Raw genomic sequence first — 24,743 nt, 5'->3', positions numbered from 1 at the left:
GTTAGAAAACCTAAGCACAACATAACAAACACTGCCTTCAAATTTAAAGGGTTTACAACCTCTTGTAGTAATTAAAATAAGGTAGAAACATGAATACAAAATAAGCAGTTACCATCACATACTAGTCTCATAGATAGATATATAGTATAGGGGTACAGGACAGAGGTCTATTGCAAAACACTTCAGTATCTTGGCCATTTAAGCTAAGACATAACCATAGACCGAAATCGCTATTGCTTGATTCTAGAGGCACCAGACACAAGCACTTGTTGATGTCCAGAATACTTATCCCTGAAACAAGATAAAGCATAATGATCAATCAAATAGAAATTGAAGTGCATAACAATGAGTTTATTTCCAGCATTGCATATGCCTACCCTTTGTCTATATATACAGGAACCCAGCAACCTCAATTCCCTCAGTAGAAACCAGCAGACAAGGGCATGTCATCAAAGGTCCAAAGGCCCATGTTTCCGACCACGTTCTGGGACATCGCAACTTAGAATGCTGTCAATTGACTCATCTGAACCATCATCCATCAGGAACTACATGTATGGTTCCAAGTTGGCAAGATAAACATTAGCATCACCCATCACAGGAGGTACTGTTGAATTAACACCGTTGTTCTGGAGAAATGCAAATTCATTGACCTCTATTGAGGTGGGAATGGATGCAAGCACATATGTTATGTCAGGGGTCTTGATATCATTCTCCCAGCAGAAGTATGAGCAACTAAAGGAGTTGCTCCCCTGGTCATAGGAAAAAATCATGAAAGGGGCCTCAACTGCATTCACTATACACACAAACGACATGTTCTGAGGCTGCACAAATTGCTGAGTCAAGGTGTAGTCAACAGCAGGGCAGGAATACACATCTGCGTTGCCCAAGGTGTTGAGCACCGGCTACTGTTCGATGTTGAACTCATACACCTTCATAGAGGTAGGCTCAACACAACATTGCTGAGAAGCCATAGGAGTTTCATCTGGGAAATTGATTGCCTTCTTGCCACAAATTCTGCTGGCTTCCACATCATAAGCTCTAGCAGCTCCCTCAGCAGAGTTGTAAGTGCCAAGCCAGAAATGGACACCCTTGCGAGGATCTCTTATTTCAGCAGCCCATTTACCCGAAGGGTGGCCGCAGATGCCCCTGAACTGGTTCTTTCTCTTCCTTTTAGCAGACCCTGAGGCACAGTCGTCATCACCAGCAGCAGTTGCCTTTAATTCATCTGAATGTAGCAGTCAGATAAAGATGAGACAGAAAGATGAGACGGTTGATCTTAAACAAATACGGAGGAGACATTCACTACTCCAAATAAAAAGCATCAATTGTTCTTACTCTTCCTTTGAAAAAATTAGTGAGGAATTACTATAAGCATTAATGATGCAAAACAGAGCATAGATCAATTTAACACAAAATCGAAACTAATGCACACATGCCATTGCTATCCGATTTCGACATGACCATGGAATCGAGCGGCCATTTTCCCTTTAACTCGCATGCATGTGTGGCTGGATTCTCATTGTCATGCCGGAATCGTTTGACTCTTGTCATGCATATAGCATGATTCACACAAAATTGTCTGCCATCATTCATGGGAGAAGATTTTCCCCCTCAAAAAATTGCAGAGAACCTAAGTGCAAAGAAAACCCTGGGGCAGGGGAGATAAAATTCTCCAGAACAAGCCACAGCTACAACACCATTTTTTTAGGGGGATACAACACCAAATTTTCATTATAAAAATATGAAGCTTCTCTAATCAGTATGGCATCAAAGATCTTTTTCTCCGCATCTCAAGTCACATGACAAAATAAAAGTTCAGACATGAAATCGGGGTAAGTTGCAGCGAGTGATACGTCTCCAACGTATCTATAATTTTTGATTGTTCCATGATATTATATTATCCATCTTGGATGTTTTATATGCATTTGTATGCTATTTTATATGATTTTTGGGACTAACCTATTAACTTAGAGCCCAGTGCTAGTTTCTGTTTTTTCCTTCTTTTTGAGTTTCACAGAAAAAGAATACCAAACGGAGTCCAGTTGACCTAAAAATTTACGGAGCTTATTTTTGGACCAGAAGAAGCCCATGGAGCATCGAAGATGGACCAGAAGGGTCCCGAGTCACCCACGAGGGTGGAGGGCGCGCCCTACCCCCTGGGCACGCCTGTCAATGTCAAAACCAGCAGATCTCGGGTAGGGGGTCCCGAACTGTGCGTCTAAGGTTGATGGTAAAAGGAGGCGGGGGACACGATGTTTACCCAGGTTCGGGCCCTCTCGATGGAGGTAATACCCTACTTCCTTCTTGATTGATCTTGATGAATATGAATATTACAAGAGTTGATCTACCACGAGATCGTAATGGCTAAAACCCTAAGAGTCTAGCTTGTATGATTATGATTGCCTCTACGGACTAAGCCCTTTGGTTTATATAGACACCGGAGGGGACTAGGGTTGTACAAAGTCGCTTACAGAGAAAGGAATCTTCATATCCAGGCGCCAAGCTTGCCTTCCACGCCAAGGAGAGTCCCATCCAGACACGGGAGAGAGTCTTCGGTCTTGTATCTTCATAGCCCAATAGTCCAACCCACGCAACATAGTCCGGCCGACCGAGGACCCCTTAATCCAGGAATCCCTCAGTAGCCCCTGAACCAGGCTTCAATGACGAGGTGTCCGGTGCGCAGATTGTCTTCGGCATTGCAAGGTGGGTTCCTTCTCCGAATACTCCAAAATAGTCTTTGAACACAAGAATCGTTTCCAGCTCTGCAAAACAAATTCCACACACAACCGTAGAGAGTATAATATTTCGCGAGTCCAATCCGCTAACAACTTTTTGTAGCGTGACATCACGTCGTTGCCCGGCCATTATTTCAAACAGTTTTTTAGCCTGCCGCTCCATATTTTGAGCTGCGGTTTAATTGGCATGTCTTGTCAAAGCAGAGATCGTGTCCCCTTATTACGGGATTCTCATCAATACGGGCATGGGTAATCCCACCATATCATCTACACGACCCTTGGGGATAGGCGAGTTTTTAGGGCGAGTGGGGAGGCGCTTGATATTCACTGCCTTTATAAAGAGATAAGGATTCACCCCTTTCACCCACGCCTTCTTTCTCTCTGCCTCCCCCATTCTCGAGCTCCAACGCCCAAGTTCTCATCTTTTCCACCCTAGGAAAGCACTCCAACCATGTCCGGATCCGGAGCGCAGGGCAAGTGGATGGTCTCCTCCGTCAAGGAGAAGGACATTATGAAGCTCCCGGAGGCCGGGTATTTGGCCAAGGAAATCACCCACCGGCTTCTGGCCAAGGGACAAATCGTCCCCACTCCGGAGCCCCATGAGAGGGTAGTGTTCATCCCCCACTTCATCCGCAGGTTGGGATTTCCTCTCGACCCTTTCGTCCATGGACTCATTTTCTACTACGGGCTAGATTTCCATGATCTAGCCCCAAATTCTTTCCTCAACATCTCGGCATTCATTGTCGTGTGCGAGGCTTTCCTCCGCATCCCAACCCACTTCTGATTGTGGTTAAAGATCTTCAATGTGAAGCCGAAGGTGGTGGTTGGCCAACACGCAGAGTGCGGAGGCGCCATGGTGAGCAAGATGCCCAACGTCACATGGCCAATAGGTACCTTTGTGGAAACCATCAAAGGGTGGCAACAACAGTGGTTCTACATCATAGAGCTGCGCGACACCACCTGGGCGGCGGCTCCCGAATTCCGGTCCAGAGCCCCAATGCGGCTCACCTCCTGGCCAGAGAAGAGCCTGGACTGGTCTTCATCGGACGAGCTGACAGCGCTTCAGACACGCATCAAGAGCATGATAGACAAGAATATCAAGCTTGTCAATGTGATCCAGGTGATACTTGTTCGCCGGATCCATCCGTGCCAACGCCGGACTTGCCATTTGTGGGAGTACGATCCGGCCAAGCACCAGACCTTGCTGTAGTTCTTCGGTACTACGCACGAAGACATCTGGAAGGTGCTTTTTAAGTCCAACAAGACGTGTCCGGATACAACCGAGGACCATGGGCACGACTTGGTCCATCCCGCTACTTCGGTGAGTTTTCCATGTTTTCAAGGTATACCCTTTACTTGCATACTCGAGGAAGAAGCCTAAGCCTCCTTACTGATTTTCTAAGGGCTGGACAAATAAGGCGGAGCAGATTCACTGTCCGGCTCCGCTGCCCGAAGACCCAACAATTCCACTTCTAACGAAGATGCTGGTTCCGACGCCCTATCAAGCGTCGGAGAAGAAAGCCAAGAAGAAGGCCAAGGGGACTAGAGGTGACCCCCGTCATAAGGGCACTTCGGATGTGACGTCTGGAGACGCCGAGACTCATTCCTCCGCCGCTGAGGACGATGAGGAAGAGGAGGAGTAAGAAATCCATTCCCCCTTGAGGGAGGGAGAAAGAAAAGAACGGCTGTCGGTGTCAAAACCGGCGGATCTCGGGTAGGGGGTCCCAAGCAGTGCGTCTTAGGATCAATGGTAACAGGAGGAAAGGGACACAATGTTTACCCAGGTTCGGGCCCTCTTGATGGAGGTAAAAAACCTATGTCCTGCTTGATTAATATTGATGATATGGGTAGTACAAGAGTTGATCTACCACGAGATCAGAGAGGCTAAACCCTAGAAGCTAGCCTATGGTATGATTGTTGTTGTATATGTCTATCGACTAGCCTGGCCCCAGTTTATATAATGCACCAGAGGCCTAGGATAACAAGAGTCCTAGCCGAATAAGCCGGTGGGGGAGGAGTCCTTGTCTTGATCGCCAAGTCTTGTTGATTCTTCCTTGTATGCGGCAGCTGTCCGGACTGGCCCATGAGTATACGGCCATGGGGGTCCTCGGCCCAATCCAACTGATCGGGAGACGACGCGTTGAGTACCCCCTAGTCCAGGACACCGTCAGTAGCCCCCTGAACCGGTCTTCAAGTTAGGGACGCTCCTCGATTCTTCCAAACTGTTCTTCATCTTCGGTTGCCGGTCTTGAAAACTGGTTCAACAAATCTTCTATCTTGAGGATCGCCGAAATGCATTCGACAAGTTTACGTGTTGGGTATCCGAGGAGCCCCTTTAATTTTACGGCCTTTATCAATGCCTTGTTATTTTTATGCCATGCCTCGGGTTTGAAGTTGTTCCCGGGTGGCAACGTCCTCTTGCGTCCGAGCTCCAACGCCTGACTGCATTCGAGGTATCTTTTGCAGCTGAGCACCAATGCCGGACTGCTTCCCAGCTCTAACGCTGGACTATGTATCCGAGCTCCAACGCCGGACTGTATCCGAGCTCCAACGCCGGACTATGTATCCGAGCTCCAATGCCGGACTTTATCCAAGGTGTCATAAATCACCTTGGTTCAAAGAAGTTTGAAGGAGTTTAACCGAGCTTAATGCCGGAAATGCCCTCTAAGGAGCCAGCCACTTGCATCCGAGCTATATGTCGAACTACTTCCGAGGTGGTTAAGCACCTCGGTCATGGGCTGATTTTTGGTCAATGTTTTTTATTGATGTAATTTATTCTTTGACGAGATATATATCCAGTAGCCCTCAAGGTATGTATCGGTCTAAAACCCGAGATGCACCTGAAGGATGACATAAGACCGCTGATCCCCGTAGCCGCTGAGACTCAGGTTGATTTGCAAAATCGGTCTGAGGATCAAGTCCTAGCTCGGCAGAATACTTCGGGACACAAAAAGCGGCATGCTCAGTCCTCAAGACTCAGGTTGGGTGCGGCCGACCAACCTGAGGATCAAAATCTCCTCGAAAACTGTATTGCACTTAAGATTTTCTGCATAGAACAAGCAATGCAGTAGCCCCCGAGACACTGGTCGGGTGGCAACACCAGATCAGGGGATCAATGTGCCCCTTTAATATTTGTAAATAATAAGCCCGAAGCCCAGTAGCCCCCGAGCCTTAATGCGGGCACGGGTGGCCGAATTAAGGATCAATATCCATAGTAAAATCACAAATTATGTGTAATGACTCAATGTATCCAAGTACTTTATGTCATTAATGCTCGGATCCGCATTGTACAAAACTTTGTTGACCGACCATGGGCTTCAACCTCCTCGGCCGGTAGCCGAGGAGTGTTTGTCCTACTTTATAAAGCCTTTATGAGGGCAAAGATTTACAACAAACAAGGCAATCTGGTCATACGGCTTTCTAAACAAAGGTACGCAGAGAGATATGTTATATTGCTGTTTAACAGAAGAAATGTCTTCCAAAGAAAATAGTCCCGTTATCGGTTCCTTTCTTTGGGTTGTCATGCTAAGCATGATAATGAAACCTCAGCTCCAATGTAAGAGCAAAAGATCGAGGATTTAGTTTGGGAGGCCAGTTAATAGCCCCCGGTAGTGTTCGGCGACAGTCGAGGTCAAGACGGAAACACTTCGGCCAATGTTATGAATGGCCCGTCATTTAATATAGTCATCAGATCGCTGACCAGTTTACACCTATTGTGACAGTCAGTTTTCGGCTTTCTCCACTAAGATGCTTGACCATGCGAGCTGGAAGCACAATCGCAGTGGTTCTCCCTTTGCACACCTAGCCGAACAAAGCGGAACGTAGGAGGCAAGCACGGGAGCCGGGCAACCCAACTATTGACCGAAGACACAATTCGAAGCTGATGAATATATAGCAATATTCGAGAATGTTTTTGCCGAATCTCTAAAGGTGTCCGGCGTTGCACTGCGAGACTTGTGCTGAAAACACACAAATAGTTAAAAGTGCCAAAAGCTTGGAAAACCAAAAAACGTCAGTAAAAACATGACGTCCGAACAAGATCAAGTGTTCGGTGCCAATCCGAAAATTGGACTTTAGAAAAAAGTGCTTATGCCGTGCTTTAACTTTGCAACGACTAAGAAGAAAAACACTTAGTATGAAACGGCTCAAATAAACATAAGAGCCCCCAAGCGACTTGGGTAAAAGTTGACTATAAAATGTAAGGTGACATGTAGAATGCCTTCTAGCCGGATTGTAGATCGTTTGTCGTAGCAGACCTTTTCGCTTCAACCTCTGGACCCAATAGTTCGGAGTGTGTCCGAATACCCTCGCGGTTATAAAAACCGGGGCATGCGTGGAGACCAGGCGTAGGGGTCATTAGTGCTTTATCAGACAAGTGCCCAACTAGTTATGTTATATTACATGGTTAGTAAGAAACATCTTCCAGGGAGAATAGTTCCGTTAGGGGTTCCTTTCCCTGGGAGGCATGCCCTAAAGTGCATGTCCGGACTGCGAAAAGAGCAGAAAAACATCTGGGGGCAGGTAAATAAATAGGTAAGAAATCATCTTTTAGTTCACCGACCGAGTATTCCCTTAAGAACGCTAGCTTTCGGCTTCACCCAGTCTGAGGTAAACATCCGGCTGACCCGGCAGTAGCAATCGCAGAGGTGCTCCCTTTACCACCTAGCCGAACAATCGGGAACATAGGGGTAAGCACAGGAGCCAGGCAACCCAGCTTGGCCAAAACTTAAGTCATATCGATGCATATAATGGTGAATAAAAGGTACATGCGGAAGTGTGACACATGTGTTGGGCATAAAGCCCGTATTAATAAGCTTCTGTTAAAGAAGCCCCCAGGTATAATGAGCGCGGGTAGCGCGTCCAGTGTGTGCGAACAAAGTTTCAACAAGGAAAACTTTTACAAGCAACTTTTTTACAAAAAAGTATAATTCTTGGTCGAACCGAACACAAGTTAGAAATTTAAAACTTTGAGCATGAAGGCAACTTAGCTGGTTAATGTGTTCGGTATTGACGACGTGGTCCGAGCTTGATGCGGGACAAGGTTCCATCCCCCAAGCCGGTCCCGAGGTGGCGGAGCAAGGAGCTGGGCACTCCGAAGTCGTGACATAGCACGGTCAATGCAGGACGACAGAGTGATGCCGAAGTCCCCGGCATGGGGTAATGAAGTGTTGACGAAGCCCCCCGTCCAGCCGAGGTGACGTCAAAGGATATAGTCCGGCTGGATCATTTCCCTGTGCACAAAAAATAGTGCAGACCGGGGATAATAGTAATAATAGGAATTAAAAAATGTTGCATAATAAATAATTTATGCAAAGTGAGTAGTAAAAGAAATATGGCCTGGCCCCGAAGTCGATGTCGATGCAGGTCGTCGGCGTAATGCAATAAAGGCGTGGCAAAGCCTGGATTCACAGGTCGGTCCGAGTTCCGGATGCGGCATTCACCGAACTGTGTACGGAAACTGACCGAACCATCATGCGACCATCGATAATGCGGCCACCATTTGATAGACCTGTGTACATATGCTGGACTAACCAGAGTAATAATTCCTTGGAAAAAATTTAACCCAAACAAGCAAAAAGAAATACTAGGATTAATAGCACCTGGTTTATTTGTTGTAGCAATCCGAAGGAAGGTGATTCCCAAAATTGGGACTCGATCCGCGCACCCATGCCTGGTCGGCTAGTGACGCCGAAGTGTCCGGAGTAGGTTGATGAAGAGATGGCGAAGCCCCCGGTCCAGCCGAGATGTCGAAGTAGGTCGGCGTGATGGACACCAGCTTGAAGAAGCAATAGTGCGGCCCTGCCGATGCAGGTCGTGACATGGTTGATGCCGGCTTGATGAAGCGACCGTGCGACGATGCCGGTATGCCCGCTCCGTGTAATCCGTGGGGCGGCGATGTTGGTGATGATTTATCCTTCGCGATGCCGGACTCTTGTTCGGCTTGCCAAGATGATGATCCGAAGAAGTTGAGCTTGGCTCAACAAAGTGACGATGTGTCTAGCGCAGGTCGGCAGCCGTGGAGCAATATTGCCGGACTGGTTTGACACCAGCATGATGTTGAAGATCATGTTCAAAAGATCTTAAAGTTAGTGGGATGTGTTCGGGAACAAAACACAATACCCCATACAAAACTTCCTTCAAAAAGGATGTCTGAAATCCCGTTCATAAAAAGACGAACTCGGGTCGGATTCATTTTCGCGCAGAGAACAGATCCAAAAAGTGATGCACTAATCGGAAGTTTCCTGGAGTTTGGACGGTCGGATCGAGCTGAATTTTTGGCAGGTGGTAGATAAGGGAATTCCGCAGCAAATCAACGGTTGGATCCTCCAAAGGACATCCGAGCTAGATGCTGGATACCACGCCCTAAACTCGTCCAGATTCTCGTCCAGATTCAAGAAGGCTCCGGTATATCGGAGATTGCCGGAGATTCCTCCATCGGAACTCGACGAAATTTTTGCAGGGTTGTTGTAGACTTAATTCCGCATAATTCCACCGAAGTAATCATTTAGGCGACACTCGAGGAGGCGGTGGCGGCGGATACAAGTTTGTTGTCCAGAAAAACAACACGGTCGCTTGAGGGCAATGTTGACGTTGAGCCCCCGAGCTCCATGGATGACTCCTCCATGATCTTGATAGAGATCGGAGTTGGTGTTGATGAAGGCCTTCATCCGAACATGACGATCGGAGGTAGGGCGCAGTCTTCGGTCAAGCCAAGGTGACCAGTCGAGCTGGTGACGAAGAAGCCGACGTCGCAGTTGACCTACAGTCGAGCCATTGATCCTTTCGCCGATCACACAGCGGAACTCTCAATGAAAGCACCAATGTCGGTGTCAAAACCGGCGGATCTCGGGTAGGGGGTCCCAAGCAGTGCGTCTTAGGATCAATGGTAACAGGAGGAAAGGGACACAATGTTTACCCAGGTTCGGGCCCTCTTGATGGAGGTAAAACCCCTACGTCCTGCTTAATTAATATTGATGATATGGGTAGTACAAGAGTTGATCTACCACGAGATCAGAGAGGCTAAACCCTAGAAGCTAGCCTATGGTATGATTGTTGTTGTATATGTCTATCGACTAGCCTGGCCCCGGTTTATATAATGCACCAGAGGCCTAGGATAACAAGAGTCCTAGCCGAATACGCCGGTGGGGGAGGAGTCCTTGTCTTGATCGCCAAGTCTTGTTGATTCTTCCTTGTATGCGGCAGCTGTCCGGACTGGCCCATGAGTATACGACCATGGGGGTCCTCGGCCCAATCCAACTGATCGGGAGACGACGCGTTGAGTACCCCCTAGTCCAGGACACCGTCAACGGCCTCCACGCGTCTGGAGGCCAAAGCGTCCAAGAAGGGGAAGGCTTCCCTCTCGAACAAATCCACAGCGGACACTGATAGCAGCTCAGAATGGCGGCCGAGGGATAAGCCCCTGGCCGCATCATAAGTACTCGAAGATGCACTCATATGTCCGGCCTTTTTCCTTTATGATTTTAACATGTCAAATCATGTGCTGCAGCCCGGCCTGTTCTGTCCTCCAGCGATCCTCATCAACGGGGAATTCGCTAGACCCGAAGGTGATGGACACCGGGTCCCCTCTGATGGCCTCTTCTCCCAAGGCCACGGATGACACGGAGGTGTTGTCCCGAAGGACCCTAGGCCAGGGAGAGACTCAGGAGGCCGTCAGGGCAGTGCCGGAGGGTGAAACCTTAGCCGCCGGACATATGGGGGAGCAAATCCCCATGGAGACTGGCGATGGGGGCCACATTCAGTTCAGCCCCCAGCCGAATACGGTCCCGAAGACCTATGCGGCTCCGGAACCTGCCCAGTAGCCTCCTTCAAAAGGAGGAGGCGCGCAAATTCCGCCGGTGACCTCTGTCCAGCCAGAGGCGCCGGACACTCTAATGGAAGCGTTGCGAAGTGCTTCCATTGTTGAGGAACACCGTACCCTTATGGGTATGGTGGTTGAGAAGATTCAGTCTGCACAGGGCAGACTAACTGAAGCCTGCACAAGCCTTCTAATAGGCTTTGAGGTAAACAACGCAATTATGTAAAAAGAATGTCACAATATAGACAGTAGCCCATGAGACTCTGTCTGGTGTTCGAAAAGAAAAGCCAAACAGAGGATCAAATAATTTTCGCAGGAGACCAACCTGACATGTCTATATGAATAAGCAGGCATCGTTGCTGGCTGCGATCTCTCATTCTGCTGAGGTCTCCGGACTGAAGCAGAGTCTGGAGCGGACCGAGGAAGAGCTCGCCGTGTGAAGAAACAGCTGGAAGACAATCAAGGTATGCAATAACCTTGTCTATATTCAGGAAGGATGAATGATTTGTGCTGACTAAAGTGCCATGATATTCATTAGGAGCGGCGACCGAGGTGGAGACCCTCAAGAAGGCGCTAGCCAAGGCCGAGGAGAGAGCGGCCAAGGAAAAAGCCGCCCGTGAAAGCATGAGGCTAGGGTCGTTGAGGTCCATCACGAGCTTCAGGACACCGTGAAGAAATGTGAGTCCTTGGAGCGCTACATGCGGATCAAGAGATCGAACTTGCCAAGGCTCGCCAAAGTGCACATGATGCCTGGGTTGAAGCCCAGGGCACCCTCCAGGAAGTCCAGGAGGCCAGAAAAATCGCGGAGGGTAAGGCCTTTATTATGCAGAGCAAATATGTGAAGAAAAGGTTCCTCTTACTAACCCGGATTTGGAGTTCTCTAGGGGCGTTTGCGGATCTGCCGCGCAGCATTTCAGACGCTACAGAGTTCTTCCAAGCCAAAGTGGGGAGCTCCACGGAGAAGCTATTTTTGTCGCAGTATCTTGCGCCAAAACATCTGGTGCCCTTTAGCGCTCAGCTAAAACAGCTGGTCGAACTACATAGGGTGGCCGAACTAGCCATGAAGGATTTAATAATCCGGATGTGGCCTGCCGAAGCCATACCCAGCAGCTACTTCGGGCTCGTGAAGCGGCTGGTCAAAGCCTGCCCTCGGCTTGATGCCATCAAGCGGTCGGTCTGCATCAAAGGCGTGCGAATGGCCTTCACCCGAGTCAAGATACAGTGGGCAAAGATGGACGTCGTGAAGCTTGCGACCGAGGGACCGCCCGCGGGCAAGGAGCACCACACACCCGAACGGTATTTTGAAGATGTCCTGAAGGGATCCTGCATTGTGGAGGGGCAGTGTTCAAAGGATATTATCTTTGAATGAAGTCATTCATATTGTCCCTTCCTATATTATGGAACAGAACCGTTATGTAATATAATTCCTGTTATTTAAAATTTTATCTCCTGTGCGGCCATTGTGTTAAATTCGAGAGTTGGCCAGTCGTCGGCTTCAGCCCCCGCGTAGGAAGTACAGGGGTGTTCAGGATGAATCTAAACACTCTTTACTCCAGAGTTTGGTCCTTAAAGGAGGTGTTTAGCGCAACGAACCAGGAAATCGGACTATGTGGATTTATCACCCTCACTTAGCCATAGGAGTTTGACAATAAAAAGTTAGGCACAGCCACTAGTATTCGTAAGTCCGGACTTGGGGTACTATAAACACCTGATCGGATAAAAACCGATCCATCGCATAATGCGGAAAAAATCTCAAAAGATTTGTGACCTATCGAACAGCTGACCGGCTCACACCGCATCATGACAGTCAGTTTTCGGCTTTCTCTACTGAGGTGCGCATCCGGATGAACCAGGACACAATCACAGTAGTTCTCCCTTTACTACCCTAGCTGATATAGCAGAACGTAAGGTAGTAAGCACAGGAGCTGGGCAACCCAACTATTGACCAAAGACATGATTCGGAGCCGATGCATATAATGCTACAATTCGGGGTGCTGAACTATACTATAAAAAAGTGTTCGGAATTTGTTGTCGTATTATGGGGCGTAATGAAGCCCCTGGCAAATTTAAAGCGTGCCAAAGTGTATGGGTGCAATCGATAAGAATAATAGAATAAAATGAAAAAGCAAGTTAATGCCACATAAATTGGGCCGCAAACTGTTTTTATTGTAATTTGATTAATATGTCAAAGCGTATTTGTACAAATAGTGTGATAAACAATATAGCTGATTAACCTGCCAAGACCAGGGGGAGCTGCGTGCGAGTCCCGAAGGTAGGTAGAATGATCATTGAGAAGAACATGTAGAGATTCCCTCGAACGTCCATACTGCTTCCTGCCTTGGTATGTGTATATCCTTTGAAAGGACCGATGACCACGCCACCAGGAAAGGCCTGGAAAAAGAAACATGTAAAGAAAAAACAAAAAGTGAAAGTATGTGGGTCCAGGGGAGGTTGAGCCGTATTATGGACCATGATCTAGTTGTGCCTCTATCTATGCCCATGGTATTTTGAGTGCGTAATTATGTACGCACGGTACGAATGCCGATGTTTGGTCGTGACTGGGACAGAGGCCGAATTGCTAGTCAAGCTCTTGACGAGCTGGACTGTCCTGCTGCAGAGTAGTTCGGACTTGTTTGACAATGCCCGGAAGCTTGGCCGCCGGATTAAGGTTCTGCCTGTAAGGGCTGCTCTATGCTTCTGCTGCAAGGGCAACGGTGTGCTCCTCGGCCCGGAGGGAGCATTCCGTGTTTCCATTGACTGTTATGACACCGTGCGGTCCAGGCATCTTGAGCCTGAGATAAGCGTAGTGTGGTACCACATTGAATCGAGCGAATGCGGTTTGTCCGAGCAGTGCGTGATAGCCACTGCGGAAGGGGACGAGATCAAAGATCAACTCTTTGCTTTGTAAGTTGTCTGGGGATTCGAAGACCACTTCCAGTGTGATTGAGCCCGTACAGCGGGCCTCTACACCTGGTATGACTCCTTTAAAGGTGGTTTTTGTGGGCTTGATTCTTGAGGGATCAATACCCATTTTGCGCACTATATCCTGATAGAGCAGGTTCAGGCTGCTGCCACCGTCCATGAGGACTCGTGTGAGATGGAATCCATCAATGATTGGGTCGAGGACCAGTGCGGCTGAACCGCCATGACAGATACTAGTCGGATGGTCCCTGCGATTGAAAGTGATCGGGCAGGACGACCATGGGTTGAACTTTGCAGCAACTGGCTCCATCGCGTAGACATTCCCGAGTGCGTGCTTGCGCTCCCTCTTGGGGATATGGCTGCGTATATCATGTTCACCGTTTTAACTTGGGGGAGGGGGGGACTTCTTTTGTCCCCCTTTGTTCGGTGGCCGGGGCTCCTCGTCATCGTCCTTGCTTTGCGACCCCTTCTCCTTATTCTCGGCATTTAACTTGCCGGCCTATTTAAAAACCCAACACTCTCTGTTGGTATGATTGCCTGGTTTATTAGGAGTGCCATGGATTTGACATGGACGATCGAGTATGCTGTCCAAGCTGGACGAGCCTGGATTGTTTCTTTTATATGGCTTCTTCCGCTGACCGGACTTAGAGCCACTGAATCCGGCATTTACCGTTGTGTCCTCGGTGTTGTCACCATTGCTTCGACACTTGTACCTGTTGCGTCGGGGTTTGCCGTTGCTATTTCTGGCTTCAGAAGTACCAAGTTTGCTTGTATTGTTATTGCTACGGGCTAGCCAACTATCTTCGCCCGCGCAGAAGCGAGTCATTTCGTCGTGAGGGCTGCCATAGACTTCGGTTTTTCTTGGCCGAGGTGTTGGGCGAGCCATTCGTGACGGATGCTATGTTTAAAGGCCGCTACGGCTTCGGCATCAGGACAATCAACGATCTGGTTCTTTTTAGTTAAGAACCTAGTCCATAATTTCCTGGCTGACTCTCCGGGCTGTTGAACTATGTGACTTAAGTCGTCGGCATCTCGAGGTCAGACATATGTACCTTGGAAGTTGTCGAGGAAGGCGTCTTCCAGGTCCTCCCAGCTGCCAATTGAGTTTTCTGGAAAACTGTTCAACCAGTGCCGAGCAGGTCCCTTGAGTTTTAGCGGGAGGTATTTGATGGCGTGAAGGTCATCACCGTGGGCCATGTGAATGAGGAGAAAATCCTCAATCCATACCGCGGGGTCTGTTGTCCCATCATATGATTCGATGTTCACAGTTTTGAAGCCTTCTGGGAATTCATGTCCCATTAGTTCATCAGTGAAGCAGAGGGGGTGTGCGGCGCCTCTATATCGGGCCAAGTCGCGGCCTAGCTCGGATGGAGTTCGTCTGCGGTTTTCGTCCCGGGCATGGTTATGTTTGCCACGTCCGGCCGGATGATCATCATCGTGCATCGGGGCACGCCCCCGCGATCCATAGATCGATCTGGTCTGACCTGCTCTATTTTCCAGGTCATGCCGCAGGTCATATGTATATCCCCGAGCTGTTGTGTCTCTGTTTTTACTGTGAGGTAGTGCGGGCTGGTGTTCGACTTGAGTTGCCACTTTGTCCCAGCCACGTGGTGGTCGGTCAGCCGCATTATGAGCTGGTAGGACGGGCTCCAGCGCCTCGTCATCGAATTGGGTAACAATTTGCATTTCGGGTAACTTTTGGTTGGGCGCTCGAGGTTGTATTCCTCAGCTGCCAGGACATTAGTCCATCTGTCATTGAGTAGATCTTGATCAGCTTGAAGCTGCTGCTGCTTCTTTTTCAGGCTCCTTGGAGTGGCTATTAGCCGGCTCTTAAAGCGCTCCTGATCGACGGGCTCCTCAAGCACGATATATCTTCGTCGCCGAGGCTCGCCTCATCCTCGGAGGGTGGAAGATAATTACTGTCCTCCAAGTCTTCATTAACGGCCTATTCATTAGGGCTGACTCGCCCATCCTCCCGTTCATCATGTTCGGAAGTTGGCTCAACGGGGTCTTCGTTGTCTTCGGCATCGTCCAGAGTATTATTTTCTCCTGTGCCGATATTGCTGTTTTTTCCATGGCGTGGTCTAGAGCGGCACCGCTGATGCCGGCGCTTTGGTTGTTTCTCAGGAGGCTTATCCTCGACTGGATCGTTTTTATTGTCGCCGTTGTTCTCTTTGGGTGTATCCACCATGTATATGTCATACGAGGAGGTGGATGTCCAGCGCCTGTAGGCGGTGGTTTTTGTGCCTGCTCCTCTCCGGCATCGTCGTCCATACCATCGATGTCTTCGGAGTCGAAATCGAGCATGTCGGTTAAGTCCTCGACACTGGCTACGAAGTGGGTGGTGGGTGGGTAGCAGATATCTCTGCCATCAGCATCCAATCCAAAACGGATATAGTTCGGCTGAGAGTCCCCTGATAAGGAGAGGGCTTTTAATGAGTTTAGCACATCGCCTAAAGGTGAGTGCCGAAAGATGTCCATGGAGCTGAACTCAACGATCGACGCCTGATCAGGTTCGATGGGCCTGGATACACGCGGTTCGGAACCTATGGCCAGAGACGAATCTGAGGTTCCGGTGACACATGCCCCGCTCGAGGTCGGATCTGTGTGCGGCTCTAACGCCGCTAAGTCTGCGGCTTCCACGGCAGGGTTGAGCTTCCCGTCCTTGGACGACGCAATCTGCTCCAGATCTAGGGCCAGAGTAGTTACAGGTGCTATCTCCTGGGCACGGTCCGATGACAGATTCAGGTCATGTTCATCGTGGTGGCAGGGAGGGGCTGTCATAGGATTGAATCCGTCGAAGATCAAGTCTCCGCGAATATCGGCAACGTAATTCAAGCTTCCAAACCTGACCTGATAGCCAGCGGCATAGCTGTCGATCTGGTCTACATGGCCAAACGAGTTGGCCCGTAGTGCGAAGCCGCCGAATACGAAGATCTGTCCAAGGAGGAAAACCTCCCCCTGGACTGCATTGTTGTAGATGATTGATGGAGCCATCAAACCTTTTGGTGACGACACAACGGAACTCTCAATGAAAGCACCAATGTCGGTGTCAAAACCGGCAGATCTCGGGTAGGGGGTCCCAACTGCGCGTCTAAGGTTGATGGTAACAGGAGGCGGGGGACACGATGTTTACCCAGGTTCGGGCCCTCTCTATGGAGGTAATACCCTACTTCCTGCTTGATTGATCTTGATGAATATGAATATTACAAGAGTTGATCTACCACGAGATCATAATGGCTAAAATCATAAGAGTCTAGCCTGTATGATTATGATTGCCATGACGAGGAGGGAGTAGTTCACCCTCGGGGCTGAGGGTATGTACCAGTAGCTATGTGTTTGATCTCTCTCTCTCTCTCTCTCTCTCTCTCTCTCTCTCTCTCTCTCTCTCTCTCTCTCTCTCTCTCGTGTCCTTGATTTGGCACGATCTTGATGTATCACGAGCTTTGCTATTATAGTTGGATCGTATGATGTTTCTCCCCCTCTACCTTCTTGTAAAGGATTGAGTTATCCCTTTGAAGTTATCTTATCGGATTGAGTCTTCAAGGATTTGAGAACACTTGATGTATGTCTTGCATGTGCTTATCTGTGGTGACAATGGGATATTCACGTGATCTACTTGATGTATGTTTTGGTGATCAACTTGCGGGTTCTGTGACCTTGTGAACTTATGCATAGGGGTTGGCACACGTTTTCGTCTTGACTCTCCGGTAGAATCCTTGGGGCACTCTTTGAAGTTCTTTGTGTTGGTTTGAATAGATGAATCTGAGATTGTGTGATACATATCGTATAATCAAACCCATGGATACTTGAGGTGACATTGGAGTATCTAGGTGACATTAGGATTTTCGTTGATGTGTGTCTTAAGGTGTTATTTTACTACGAACTCTAGGGCTGTTTGTGACACTTGTAGGAATAGCCCAATGGATTGATCGGAAAGAATAACTTTGAGGTGGTTTCGTACCCTACAACAATCTCTTCGTTTGTTCGCCGCTATTAGAGACTTTGGAGTGACTCTTTGTTGCATGTTGAGGGATTGTTATATGATCCGATTATGTTATTATTGTTGAGATAACTTGCACTAGTGAAAGTATGAATCCTAGGCCTTGTTTCCAAGCATTGCAATACCATTTTCACTCACTTTTGTTACCTGCTACCTTGCTGTTTTTATATTTTCAGATTACAAAAACCTATATCTACCATCCATATTGCACTTGTATCACCATCTCTTCGCCGAACTAGTGCACCTATATAGTCTACCATTGTATTGGGTGTGTTGGGGACACAAGTTACTCTTTGTTATTTGGTTGCAAGGTTGTTTGAGAGAGACCATCTTCATCCTACACCTCCCATGTATTGATAAACCTTAGGTCATCCACTTGAGGGAAATTTGCTACTGTCCTACAAACCTCTGCACTTGGAGGCCCAACAACGTCTATAAGAAGAAGGTTGTGTAGTAGACATCAAGCTCTTTTCTGGCGCCGTTGCCGGGGAGGTTAGTGCTTGAAGGTATATCTTTAGATCTTGAAATTGAATCTTTTAGTTTGTTGTTTTATCACTGGTTTAGTTTATAAAAGAAATCCACAAAAAATGGAATTGAGGTTGCCTCATATGCTTCATCTTTATCATGTCTTTCTTGAAAATGATGGATCGGAAAATTGTGCCAAAGTGTTAGAAGAAGAATGCATTAAAATGTTTGGCATAAAATCTTTGTATGATGAGCTTGATTGAAATGTTTTTAGTATGAATTAGCTGAATATTCATGATGCTAACGATATGCAAAGCCACAAGCATGGGGATGTTATGTTTTATGAAGATGATATTTTTAGTCCCCCAAGTTTTGATGAGAATATTTATTATGATGAAAGCATGCCTCCTATTTATGATTATTATATTGATGAAAGTGGGTTTGAAGGAGTGTCAACTTTATGAAGTAATGATCCCACTATTTTGGAGGGTGTTGAATCTTATTATGATAATTATGAAAGTGGATTTGGAGAGGTCATGACTTTATTTAGTGACGAATCCACTATTTCGGAAGAGGTTCCAATTGATTATGAGAACAAAGTTGCTATGTATGATGATTATTGTGATGACAGCTATGCTATAAAGAATAATGATAACCATGAAACGTGTCATCTTGATTTTAATTTTCAATTGGATTATGCCTCACATGATAGTTATTTTGTTGACTTTGCTCCCACTACTATTCATAAGAAGAAATTTGCTTATGTGGAGAGTAACAAAAATTGTATGATTGTGCATCATGAAAATAATGCTTTATGTGATAGTTATATTGTTGAATTCATTCATGATGCTACTGAAAATTACTATGAGGGAGGAATATATGCTTGTAGGAATTGCAATACTATCAAGTTTCTGCTCTATGTGTTGAAAATCTTGAAGTTATGCTTGTTTTGCCTTCCTATGCTAGTTGATTCTTGTTCCTATAAGTTGTTTGATCACAAAATACCGATGCATAGGAAGTGGGTTAGACTTAAAAGTGTTAGTCAAATTCTTCATAATGCTCTCTTTGTGATTCAATTCCTATCTTTTATGTGAGCATCATTGAAATCATCATGCCTAGCTAAAAAGGCATTAAATAAAAGCGTTTGCTGGGAGACAACCCAACATTTACCCCTACTGTTTTTGTGTGTTCACATGATTATGCTACTGTATTAATCATGTTTTATAGATTTTGTTTCAATAAAGTGCCAAGTAAATCAATTAGAATAGCTTGCGGTGATAGTTGTGTTGATCCTGCTGAAAATCAGAAACTTTTGCAGTTAGTAAATAATTTCCAGAATCTTATTGAAACGTGATTTTGAACTGATTCATTTTTCTATGGATTGGTGCACAAATTTCTCAGGTATATCTAATTTTTTCAGAATTTCTAGAGTTACAGAAGTATTCGAGAGTTACAGATTACTACAGACTGTTCTGTTTTTGACAGATTCTGTTTTCTATGTGTTGTTTGCTTATTTTGATGAATCTATGAGTAGTATCGGAGGGTACGAACCATAGAGAAGTTGGAATACAGTAAATATTACATAAATATGAATTTAGAATGGGTTCACAACAGTACCTAAGTGGTGATTTTATTTTCTTATACTAACAGAGCTTACGAGTTTTCTGTTGAGTTTTGTGTTGTAAAGTTTTTAAGTTTTGGGCAAAGATTCAATGGACTATGGAATAAGGAGTGTCAAGAGCCTAAGCTTGGGGATTCCCAAGGCACTCCAAGAATTCAAGGATAACCAAGCAACTAGGCTTGGGGATGCCCCGGATGGCATCCCCTTTTTCTTCTTCGTTCATCGGTAACTTTACTTGGAGCTATATTTTTATTCACCACATGATATGTGTTTTGCTTGGAGCGTCATTTTATTTTACTTTGCTTTGCTTGATGTTTGAATAAAATATCCCAAGATCTAAAATTCTTAAATATTAGAGAATCTTCACATAGTTACATAATTATTCAACTACTCATTGATCTTCACTTATATCTTTTGGAGTAGTTTATCATTTGCTCTAGTGCTTCACTTATATCTTTTTAGAGCACGGCGGTGATTTTATTTTAAAGAAATTGATGAACTCTCATGCTTCACTTATTTTATTTTGAGAGTCTTAAACAGCATGGTAATTTGCTTTGGTTATGAATTTAGTCCTAATATGATAGGCATCCAAGGGGGATATAATAAACTTTCATATAAACTGCATTGAATACTATGAGAAGTTTGATTCTTTATGATTGTTTTGAGATATGAAGATGGTGATATTAGAGTCATGCTAGTGGAGTAACTATGATTTTGAGAAATACTTGTGTTGAGGTTTGTGATTCTCGTAGCATGCACCTATGGTGAACCGCTATGTAACGAAGTTGGAGCATGAGGTATTTTTTGATTCTCATCCTTTGTGTGGAGGTCGGGATCGCGCGATGGTTAACTCCTACCAACCCTTCCCCTAGGAGCATGCGCGAAGTGCTTGGTTTAGATGACTAATAGATTTTTTCAATAAGTATGTGAGTTCTTTATGACTAATGTTGATTCCATGGATTATACGCACCCTCACCCTTCCACCATTGCTAGCATCTCTTGTGCCGCGCAAGTTTCGCTGGTACCATACACCCACCATACCTACCTATTATGGCATTTCCATAGTCATTCCGAGATATATTGCCATGCAACTTTTCATAGTTTCATTTATTATGACACGCTTCATCATTGTCATATTGCTTTGCATGATCATGTATTTGAAATCGTATTTGTGGCAAAGCCACTTTTCATAATTCTTTCATACATGTCACTCTGATTCATTGCACATCCCGGTACACTGCTGGAGGCATTCACATAGAGTCATATTTTTGTTCTAATTCTTGAGTTGTAAGTAAATAAAAGTGTGAGTATCTTCATTATTAGAGCATTGTCCCAGTGAGGAAAGGATGATGGAGACTATGATTCCCCCACAAGTCGGGATGAGACTCTGGATGAAAAATTAAAAAAAGAGGCAAAAAAGAGAAGCCCCAAAAAATCAAAAAAAAACAAAAAAATGAGAGAAAAAGAGAGAAGGGGCAATGCTACTATCCTTTTACCGCACTTGTGCTTCAAAGTAGCACCATGACCTTCATGATAGCGAGTCTCCTATGATATCACTTTCATATACTAGTGGGAAATTTTCATTATAGAACTTGGCTTGTATATTCCAATCATGAGCTTCCTCAAATCGCCCTAGGTCTTCATGAGCAAGCAAGTTGGATGCACACCCACTTAGTTTCTTTTTGAGCTTTCATAAACTTATAGCTCTAGTGCATCCGTTGCATGGAAATCCCTACTCAGTCGTATTGATATCTATTGATGGGCATCTCCATAGCCCGTTGATACACCTAGTTGATGTGAGACTATCTCCTTCTTTTGTCTTCTCCACAACCACCATATTCTAATCCACTTATAGTGCTATGTCCATGGCTCACGCTCATGTATTGCGTGAAAGTTGAAAAAGTTTGAGAATACTAAAGTATGAAACAATTGCTTGGCTGAAACCGGGGTTGTGCATGATTTGTATATTTTATGTGATGAAGATGGAGCATAGCCAGACTATATGATATAGTAGGGATAAGCTTTCTTTGGCCATGTTATTTTGAGAAGACATAATTTCCTTGTTAGTATGCTTGAAGAATTATCGTTTTTATGTCAATTTTAGACTTTTGTTTTGAATGTTTCAGATCTGAATATTCTTGCCACAATAAAGAAGATTACATGGATAAATATGTTAGGTAGCATTCCACATCAAAAATTCTGTTTTTGTCATTTACCTACTCGAGGACGAGCAGAAATTAAGCTTGGGGATGCTTGATACGTCTCCAACGTATATATAATTTTTGATTGTTCCATGCTATTATATTATCCATCTTGGATGTTTTATATGCATTTGTATGCTATTTTATATGATTTTTGGGACTAACTTATTAACTTAGAGCCCAGTGCAAGTTTCTGTTTTTTTTCCTTGTTTTTGAGTTCCGCAGAAAAAGAATACCAAACGGAGTCCAATTGACCTGAAAATTTACGGAGCTATTTTTGGACCAGAAGAAGCCCATGGAGCATCGGAGATGGACCAGAAGAGTCCCGAGTCACCCACAAGGGTGGAGGGCGCGCCCCCTACCTCGTGACTGACTCAGGGACCCCCTAACTTTTTCCCAACGCCAACACCTCTTATATATCCCCAAACTTCCAGAACAGAACCAAGATCAGGAGTTCCGCCACCGCAAGCCTCCAAAACCACGAAAAACCAATCGAGACCCTATTCTGGCACCCTGCCGGAGGGGGGATCCATCATCGGTGGCCATCTTCATCATCCCGACGCTCTCCATGATGAGGAGTAAGTAGTTCACCCTCGGAGCTGAGGGTTTGTACCAGTAGCTATGTGTTTGATCTCTCTCTCTCTCTCTCTCTCTCTCTCTCTCTCTCTCTCTCTCTATCTCTCTCTCTCGTGTTCTTGATTTGGCACGATCTTGATGTATCGCGAGCTTTGCTATTATAGTTGGATCATATGATGTTTCTCCCCCTCTACCTTCTTGTAATGAATTGAGTTTTCCCTTTGAAGTTATCTTATCGGACTGAGTCTTTAAGGATTTGAGAACACTTGATGCAGTCTTGCATGTGCTTATCTGTGGTGACAATGGGATATCACGTGATCTACTTGATGTATGTTTTGGTGATCAACTTGCGGGTTCTGTGATGTTGTGAACTTATGCATAGGGGTTGGCACATGTTTTCATATTGACTCTCCGGTAGAATCTTTAGGGCAATCTTTGAAGTTCTTTGTGTTGGTTTGAATAGATGAATCTGGGATTGTGTGATGCATATCATATAATCAAACCCACGGATACTTGAGGTGACATTAGGGTTTTTGTTGATGTGTGTCTTAAGGTGTTATTTTACTACGAACTCTTGGGCTGTTTGTGACACTTATAGGAATAGCCCAATGGATTGATCGGAAAGAATAACTTTGAGGTGGCTTCGTACCATACACTAATCTCTTCGTTTGTTCGCCGCTATTAGTGACTTTGGAGTGACTCTTTGTTGCACGTTGAGGGATTTCTATATGATCCGATTATGTTATTATTGTTGAGAGAACTTGCACTAGTGAAAGTATGAACCCTAGGCTTTGTTTCCAAGCATTGCAATACCATTTTCGCTCACTTTTGTTACTTGCTACCTTGCTGTTTTTATATTTTCAGATTACAAAAACCTATATTTACCATCCATATTGCACTTGTAACACCATCTCTTCGCCGAACTAGTGCACCTATACAATTTACCATTGTATTGGGTGTGTTGGGGACACAAGAGACTCTTTGTTATTTGGTTGCAGGGTTGTTGAAGAGAGACCATCTTCATCCTATGCCTCCCACGGATTGATAAACCTTAGGTCATCCACTTGAGGGAAATTTGCTACTGTCCTACAAACCTATGCACTTGGAGGCCCAACAACTTCTACAAGAAGAAGGTTGTGTAGTAGACATCATCGAGCATTTGCAGAAATTTAGCACAAATCAAGAATACAGCTAGCTAATCCTGCGATTCCAACCACCAACCGACTTAAGAACCCAAATCAATCCCCCAAATCCCGACTAGAGCAGGCAATTCAATGGATCTCCCAACCAGCGACCCAAACGCCGGATCTATCTATCTCAGGACGGGCCGAAGAAACCGGGTATTCATCTCAGAGCAGAGCAACAAAACCACCTAAATTGACTCGCGGCCGACACGGGTCCGTTCTTTACCTCCGGAGAAGTCGCTCGTGCGGATGGGGAAGGGCTTGGCCTCGCTGTCGGACTCCCCGGGCTCCTCCACCTCCAGGAACCCCTCGAAGTCGGCCTCGAAATCCATGTCACTCTCCACCTCCTAGAACTCCTCCTCGGGCATGCGGCGGGGCCTCCCCCCGGCGGCATCGGCCTACGGCCCGTGCTGGTCCTTCCGAGGAAGACGGTGATGGCGCGTGAAACACCACCGCTGCTCGAGCTCCTCCAACCGAGTCTAGAGCTCCTACTTGGGTCACCGTTGCAAGCATGGGGATGGAGGCAAAGGGAACACCAGGCTGTGAGGAAGGGGAGCAGAGGAGGCAGAGTATGATTCAAAGGGAGGGAGATGGTGAAGCTGCAAGCGTGAGCAAGTAGATAGCTGCGCTACTGACCTTTGAGCCGGAATGGTGGCGGAGGCGGTGGCAGCCAGGACGACAGAAACCCTAGCCGCTGGGTAGAAAGAAGGAGAGAGGATATGCGCATGGGATTAAAAAATGAGGCACGACCGCACGAGATAAGCCAACGACTGGCCAACCAATCGATCTATTTGCGCTCCTGCCCACCCCGTTCGCTAGCTTGATCCGATTTTTTTGTCGTACCTGTGATGAAGTGGACATCGTCAGGAGGCGACATAGTCGCGTACGTTAATGTGTTTGATGCTTTCTATTGTGCAAAAAAGATTACTATATGGGATCCTCCAATTAGTGTATCATGGCATAAAAAGGGGCATATGATAATTTTCTCTTCTAAAAAAGTCATACACTTTATTCACGAAATCAAATGGGTCGCATTAATTAACTCTACATACTTGAAGATGAATGTATGAATTCCAGGGAGTACAAGGGTCTGCCATATTTAAAATAAAAGGTTTTAGCACTGTAGAAACACAAATTCAACATGTATGCATGACTCGAACAAATTTGAGTCCCTTGAAAAATATAAACGAAACAAATCAGAAGTATTTTTGGAGGGAGAA

General features: G+C 46.0%; 1 pseudogene; it reads right to left on the bottom strand.

The window, feature by feature from the left end:
• Positions 1 to 418: 418 nt before the first annotated feature.
• Positions 419 to 24,384, bottom strand: LOC119292900 (annotated as a pseudogene).
• Between the last annotated feature and the right edge of the window lie 359 nt (positions 24,385 to 24,743).

Source organism: Triticum dicoccoides, chromosome 4B, assembly GCF_002162155.2.
Source record: "Triticum dicoccoides isolate Atlit2015 ecotype Zavitan chromosome 4B, WEW_v2.0, whole genome shotgun sequence".
NCBI classification, from domain to species: domain Eukaryota; kingdom Viridiplantae; phylum Streptophyta; class Magnoliopsida; order Poales; family Poaceae; genus Triticum; species Triticum dicoccoides.
This window is presented reverse-complemented; position numbering and strand designations above follow the sequence as displayed.